Genomic DNA, 8,173 nt, shown 5'->3' on the forward strand with positions numbered 1-8,173 from the left:
TAATTTCATGTGTCATTTTCTAATGATTTTTCTATATTCCTATTTATGGATACACACATCTGCTTTTTAAATCAGCTGCACTGAGGTACAATTGATTTTCAAAAGCTGTTTATATTTAAGGTATGCAAATTGTTGAGTTTGGACATATGCATACACCAGCATCACCATCTCCACAATCGAAGTAATAAACCTATCCATCACATCCCAAAGTTTGCTTGTATCCCTTCATTTTTTTTTGTTTGTTTGTTCATTTGTTTTGTGGTAAGGGCACATTAGTTCTAATTTCTTAACAGATTTTAATATACAATAACTTACTGTTCATTATTGACACTCTAGGACTTACACATCTTTTGTAACTGTAACTGTCTACTCATGGAACAGAAACTCTCCATATCCTTCTCTCCTGTCCCCTGGCAACCATCAATCTGTTGACTGCTCCTCTAAGTCTTTTAGATGCCTCACATAAGAGAAATAAAGCTGTACTTATTCTCCTTAAATACTTAAATGACTTATTTCTCTTAGTATAATGTGTTCCAGGACCCCCTAAATTGCTGGAAACGGTTAGAGTTCTTCATTTTTAAGATTGATCAATATTCATTTGGGTTTCTTTCTGACATTCAAGATGTCTAAGCAAGAACGCGGTGGGTCCTCCAGTGCAAAATTGGGATTTTCCTGGGTCTTCTTCCAGTAGAAGCCAGGATCAACTGTGTTGATAACACAGGCACCAAAAATCTGTATATTATTTTGTAAAGAGGAACAAGGGACAACTGAACAGACTTCCTGGTGCTGGTATGGGTGACATGGTGATGACCACAGTCAAAAAAGGCAAACAGAGCTCGGAAAAGAGGTACATTCAGTGGTGGTAATTCAATAATGGAAGTCTTAGTGGAGAAAACATAGCATGTTTCTTTATTTGGAAGATAATACAGGGGTTATGTGTTACAGAACACAAGGGTCGGGGGTGGGCAAAGGCAATATACTATTACCGAAAGGAACCCCCCAGGTTCATTATGTCTGCCATCTTATAGGAAAGACATCTCTCAAAGCCAGAGATTCATGAAAAGGAAAGAAAATGTTTATTTAATGCTACACAAATTTAAAGTAGTGACCTAATGTCTTCATCAAAATCCCCAAGTCCCTTAAAACACCCACAAACACACACAGTCCTTCCTTCCCCACTTTGCCCAGTCTGGGGTACCATATCTCAGGAAAAGAAATAGAAGTCCATGGCTCAGGCAGCCCCTGGTTCTTCCCAGTAATCCATCTCGGCTGGTAGGCCTCCCTTGGTTCCCAGCATCATCAGCTGTGCTGCTGGGATCTCTGCTAAAGCCAGGTGGTGGTTCCCCCTACTAACGTTGTGGGGTTCCCCACTCTGGCAAAGCCGCATGGATCTCTTACATGTCCTCAGTTGCGTGGCTCTCTCCTTTCTATTGCCACAGCCACATGGTTCTCTCTCCACAATGGCTGCGAGGACCGAGGGGTTGACACTCTGCCAAAGCCGAGTGGCGGTTCTCTGCTAAAGCCGCATGGTGATTCTCTCTCATAGGGCTGCAGGAGTCCCCACTCTGCTAAAGACGGAGTGGTTCTCTCTCTGCACTGGCTGTGGTCCTCTTTCCACAATGGCTGCCACATCTTGATTTAAATCCCCACGCCAATCCTCCTCTATAGCCCCATTTCTGACTCCTCCCACCATTGGCTACACTTGCCAGCACTCTCATATCCTTCCAGCTTTACTGGGCTGCCATAGTGAGTCCAGATAGGCATAGCCCCACATCATGGAGCCAATCATCTCCAAGCTCTCGTGCAGGCGCTGTAACTAGGAGGACCTGCCCTCCCAGTTACATCTTGGGGGGGAAGTTACTTCCATCCCCCTGGCTCAGAGCATGGCCACAGCTATTTAACATATCTAAGTGACCAATTAAAGGTTATAGATATGTTAAATGACCACTCCAGAGGTTAGCTGCAAAGCTGTTGCTATGCAAAACAGCCCTCAATGGCCCTGCTCCGTGTGTCCCTTCCCCCAACCCACACCTGTGCAGGGGAGGGGTGAGGACACCCTAATATTTCCTGAACACCCTGAGTTCTGGGCCCCATTCCAAATCCCTATTTGGGACCCCTCTTGGCTGCACCCTATAACAATAGTAAACAATAAAGTGGAGATGACATGTTCTGCCATCACAGGACCAGCTGCTAAAGAGTGTGAGGACTGTGGCCTAGGGCTGCATCCAAAACTGGCAGCATTGCATGATTGTCTGGTGCATTTGAAAAAAATAGACATTAAAGATTATTTCCTCTTTCCCAATTTCCAAAATATTCAACTGTATACATATACTACCCAAAGTGAATTACAGTCAATATACCTCAAAATGGTACATTTTCATAATCTCAATAGTAATTTAGAGAAATAGAAAAAAATGTATATGGATCCACAGAACACTTAGAATATTCAAAGTGATCTTGAGAAAAGAGAAGGAAGCTAGAAACACTATACTTCCTGATTTCAAAATATAGGATATAACTAAAATAATTAAAATAGTGTGGAACTGGCATAAAGACAGCCAAATACACCAAGTGAACAGAATAGAGAGCCCAGAAATAAACTCATGCATATGGTCAACTGCTCTTCCATGCAATGGGAAAAGGCTATTTGGTAGTTAAGTTGGTCTTCGAAAGTTATTTAAACTCTCTGTAGCATGATTATATCATTTGCAAAATAGGGCAAAAAAGAGTGTTCATTGTATAAAATTTTTAAGCATATATATATTCTTATGGCATTGCCTGATACAAAGTAATTACTTTTTAATTGTCTATTAGTGTTATTTCAATGAACATGTCCATTTTCCCTACGTCCTGACACACACTGAATATTTTCAAACTTAAAAATTTTTAACATGCTCCCTGGCTGGCATAGCTCAGTGGATTGAGTGCGGGCTACGAACCAGGCATTGCAGGTTTGATTCCCAGTCAGGACACGTGCCTGGGTTGCAGGCCACAGCCCCCAGCAACCACACATTGATGTTTCCCTCTCTCTCTCTCTCTCTCTCTCTCTCTCTCTCTCTCTCTCTCTCTCTCTCTCTCCCTCCCTTCCCTCTCTAAAAATAATAAATGAGTAAAATCTTTAAAAATTTTTTTAACATGCTAATGCATGGAAAAATGTGACTAAAAATTTTTCTAATTTTGATTCCAGATAAGGGAGTAACTCTTTTTTCTGTAATGGTCATTTGTAGTTTTTCATTTATAAATTATTTGTTCATATCCATACCTGTTTTTGTTTATTTACTTATTATGCAGGAGTTTTTACATATATTCTTGACATCACACCTTTGTTTTTTGTGTATTACAGTAAATTTTTCCATTATATATCTTATCCTTTAATTTTACTTAGAATTTTTGTAATCATAAAAATGTCTTCAATTATTATACTAACAAATTTGTCATCTTTTTTATTTTGTTGGCCCAGAAGATGTGATTTATTTATGAGGACTTCCATATTCTCATATAAAGATACATTCTATTTTCTTTTAATGTTTCTTTCTTATTTTTATTATTAAAATAATAACTTTTAATCCATATGGATTTAGTGTTTTGTACATAATGTATTTGGGACATAACTCTATTTTTTCCTCCAAATCGTTAGTCAGTGTCAGCAATTCATTTATTGAATGTTCTGATATTTCCTTATTAATCTGAATACTCACACACATACACACATTTTTCTGTACTTGCTTCTTTTCCATTTAATCATCTGCCTATTCTTATTGCAACACCACAGATTTTTAATTTCAGAGATTTTTATGTTTTCATAGACGAAGTCTCCCACCCCATTGAGCATTGGAACCAGACTAGTTTCTAACCTCTGAGTCTAAGGACTTTTGTAACAAAGCACGTGCACTCCAGTTTAATTTTCTTATGTGGTTTATGTTGTTGTATATTGAGGACTGTAGAAGGTTAGGTGCCAATGTGTAAATAATTCATCTTTACTTTTAGATGAAAAATTTGAAAAATTATCTACTTTCTAACTTCTTTAGTACCACTGGGGTGAGCCCAGAAAGTGAAGTTTAATGAATTGGCTGGTCTTGTGAAAAAAATAGAAGATATTTACTGAACACATTACTAACCAGGCACTCTAAATTGGTTATTTCAATTAATCCTTATAGCTAGAAATAAACATTTCTACTCCTGTTTTATGGATGAGAAATGGATACATAGAAGTTAAGTAACTTGCCCCAAATCTCACTGCTTACAGATCTTGGAGCCCAGGATTCCATCTCAGAACTATATGAGTCCCAAGTTTTTATTTTTTAATTTATTTTTATAGTGTATTTTTTATTGTTGTTCAAATATAATTGTCTCCATTTTCCCCCCACCATGCCCTCCACCCCACCCATCCCCACCTTCTACCCTCAAACCTTTGGCTTTGTCCATGTGTCCTTTATACATGTTCCTTGATGGCCCTTCCCGTATTTCCCCCCATTATCCCTCTCCCCTCTGGTTATTGTCAGTTTGTTCTTTATTTCAGTGTCTCTGGTTATATTTTGTTGGCTTGTTTGTTTTGTTGATTAGGTTCCACTTATAGGTGAGATCATTTGGTATTTGTGTCTTACCACGTGGCTTATTTCACTTAGCATAATGCTCTCCAGTTCCATCCATGCTGTCATGAAGGAATTACAAGCAGGCTTGATGAGGCAGAGGATTAAATTAGTGAGCTGGAAGACAAAGTAGAAAGAAATACCCAGATGGAGCAGCTGCACAAAAAAAGGACTAAAAAATATATAAAGATAGCTTAAGAGTCCAGAGTTTTTAAATGTGTCTATTGTATGCTTCTCATTTTTTTCCCATTCATGTTTGGCAACATTATCCAATTACTATGCCCATTTCCTAAGGGCACATGAGTTTTATAATATAAACCAGGCTGAAATTGATGATGCTGAGAAGGTTTATTGATGGAAGGCCATGGATATTCTCTCCATTTCATAATATAAGTTAACGTACAAGACAGAAGTTGACCCTATAAAGAACCAGATAGTAAGTATTTTACTGTAAAGGGTCAGAGAGTAAAAGATCAAATAGGAAATACACTAGATTTTATGGGCTACAGGGTAGTGTAAAAGCAGAAATATGCATGGCTCTGTTCTGTGGTAGGCATCATTTGGTCCATGTCCTCTAATTTGTAAGCTCCTCATATAAAAGACTTACAGTGTCTTCTGGGGTTGCCTACCTTCTTTTTGTGATTCTTGATTTGTTCAACAAACAGTTCAGTCCAATTAGTATTGACTGAACATCTACCATGTGCTATGCTGAAATTAGAATACATATGAAGAAAATGCAATCCCTCTTATCAAGAGCTCAAATTTCTTTTCCTACTTTTATTTTATTTTATTTATTTATTTTTAGAGAAGGAAGGGAGGGAGAAAGAGAGAGAGAAACATCAATGTGAGGTTGCTGGGGGCCATGGCCTGCAACTCAGGTATGTGGCCTGACTGGGAATCGAACCTGCAGCACTTTGGTTTGCAGCCCGTGTTCAATCCACTGAGCTATGCCAGCCAGGGCTCTTTTCCTATTCTTTACACCTAAACTTTTTGCTTGCATTCTTTTTCTTTGCAATTTAGATGCAAGGCTTTTGTTTAGTTGCATTGCTTTGATCTTTTATGAATACTTGTGCTTACTAAATAATAGTTATAGCTTTTGTTTTTTGCATATAACACCTTGCATACAACCTTTTAAAATATTGTATTATCATATAACATAAATGTGTATTAAATGAAGAAAGTAACATACTTTAGTGAAGACAGTAATTAACTTCTGAGATTGCTTCCTTTGCTCTATTTTTAATCTTGCCTTGTGAGTGATGACAAAAAAGATTCAATTCTTTCTATGCATGAATTAATCTATTGACAATTCAATCTGGTGGTGTGCTATTATCAAAGTCTTTTTAAAGTCTTAGTTAATACATATGTATGATATCTCCAAGGATGGTTTTGCTTGATTCATCCTGCAACCAGCTTCTATTGCACATGTAACTTCAATAAGCTTCAGAGGATAATGAGGGTATAGTCCACTGTGTAGAGCAATCACTGGGCTTAAAGAGCTTCCTAATCCTTTCTGAGGGTCTAGGAAAACTCTTTTGGGTTCACAGGCATGGGTGACAGTCTGTGTCATCCTCAAAGTAATCTGAAGATTGGAATTCCATGGTGATTCTCTACTGTGGAGCAAAGGCCTGCCTCAAAGCCTTAAAGTTCTGGAGGCAGTCTACGCACAGAGCCTTTATAATCTTTGCTTTTAATGTGGCCCTCAAAAAACAAAAAGAAAAAACAAATAAAAAGGCATAATTTTTATATACTATTTCAGCTCCTTTGCTTTTCTGTTAGTCTTTGATTAAAATAAATAAATTTAAAAACCACAGAAAGTTTTTGTTTTAATTTTTCCTGAGAGTTTACCTCTTACCTCTTAGTAAGAGTTCATCTTACAGCAAAGGAAAGGAAACAAACAATAAATATTCACAACAAATTAAACAATCCAAGTTCCCTCCAGAGTCTCGTAAATGACAGGGCTTCAGCCATGAAACAAGGAGTTTGCACAACTAATCTATGTCAAGTGGAATAATCTGCTATTATTTTTTCAATTATAGTTTACTTTCAATGTTATTGTATTTTATACTTGTTTCAGGTGTACAGCAGTGTTTAAGCAATCATATATTTTACAAAGTGGTCCCCTCAATATTTCCAGTACCCACTTGGCACCATACATAGTTATTACAATATTATTAACTATATTTTCTATGCTGTACTTTATAACCCTCTCACTATTTTATAATTACCAATTAGTACTTTTTAATCCCTTTACCTTGCTCACTAAGTCCCCCAATTCTTTTCCCATCTGGCAACCACCAGTCCACTCTCTGTGTTCAGGAGTCTATTTCAATTTTGTTTCTTAAAACTTTTTTTGCTCTTTAGATTACAAACATATGAAATCATATAGTATTTGTCTTTCCCTGAGCTTTTTCACTTAGCATAATACCCTCTACAGGTCCGTCCATGCTGTCACAAATGGTAAGATTTCATTATATGTCATAATTCCCAATAATATTCTATTGTATGTATGTAACAATTTTTTATTTGCTCGTCTATTGTTGAGCACTTGGGTTGGTTCATATCTTGACTATTATAACTAACTCTGTAAAGAACATAAGAATGTATATATTCTTTTGAATTAGTGCTTGAGTTTATATATACCCAGAAATAAAAATCCTGAGTCATAAGGTAGTTTCATTTTTAATTTTTTAAGGATCCTCCATAGTGTTTTCCATGGTGGCTGCACCAATCTGCATCGCACCAACAGTGCATGAGGGGTCCCTTTTCTCCACATTCTCACCAACACTTGATGTTTATTGATTTATTGATAATAGCCTTTCTGGTAGGTGTGAAGCATTATTTCTTTGTGATTTTAATTTGCATTTCTCTGATGATAAGTGATGTTGAGTCTTTTCATATGTTTATTAGCCATCTGTATGTCCTCTTTGCAGAAGTGTCTACTGAGATCCTTTGCTCAGTCTTAAAAAGGATTGTTTGTTTATTTGGTGTTAAGTAGTATGAGTACTTTATAAAATGTGAATATTAACCTCTTGTCAGATGTATCATCAGTGAATATCTTCCTCCATTCAGTAGGTTGTCTTTTTGTTTCATTGATGGTTTCTTTTGCTGTGCAAAATCTTCTTAGTTTGACTTAGTCTAATTTGTTCATTTTTTTTCTTTCACTTTCCTTGCCCAAGAAGATATATCAGAAAAAAATATTATTAAGAGAAATGTCAAATATTTTTTGCCTATATTTTCTCATAGGAATTTTATTGCTTTTAGTGTTTTCCTTAAGTCTTCAATCCATTTTGATTTTATTATTTTATTTGGTATAAAAAGGTGGTCCATTCTCATTTTTTGGCATGTATCTGTCCAATTTTTCCAGCACCATTTATTGAACAGGCTGTCTTTAACACATTGCACATCCTTGCCTCCTTTGTCAAGTACTAATTAACCATAAAGACATGGGTTATTTCTGGGCTCTCTATTTTGTTTTATTGATCTATAAGTCTGTTTTTTGCCAGTGTCATGTTGTTGTGATTACTGTGGCCTTGTAGTATAGTTCAATATCAGGTAGCACAATTCCTCCAATTTTGTTGTTT

General features: G+C 36.7%; 1 pseudogene; it reads left to right on the top strand.

Annotated features, from left to right (window-relative positions):
* Window positions 1-622: 622 nt before the first annotated feature.
* LOC123819649 lies at window positions 623-2,248 on the top strand (annotated as a pseudogene).
* Window positions 2,249-8,173: the final 5,925 nt, after the last annotated feature.

Source organism: Phyllostomus hastatus, unplaced genomic scaffold (assembly GCF_019186645.2).
Source record: "Phyllostomus hastatus isolate PE091 unplaced genomic scaffold, TTU_PhHast_1.1 phas_contig_34, whole genome shotgun sequence".
Classification (NCBI taxonomy): Eukaryota; Metazoa; Chordata; class Mammalia; order Chiroptera; family Phyllostomidae; genus Phyllostomus; species Phyllostomus hastatus.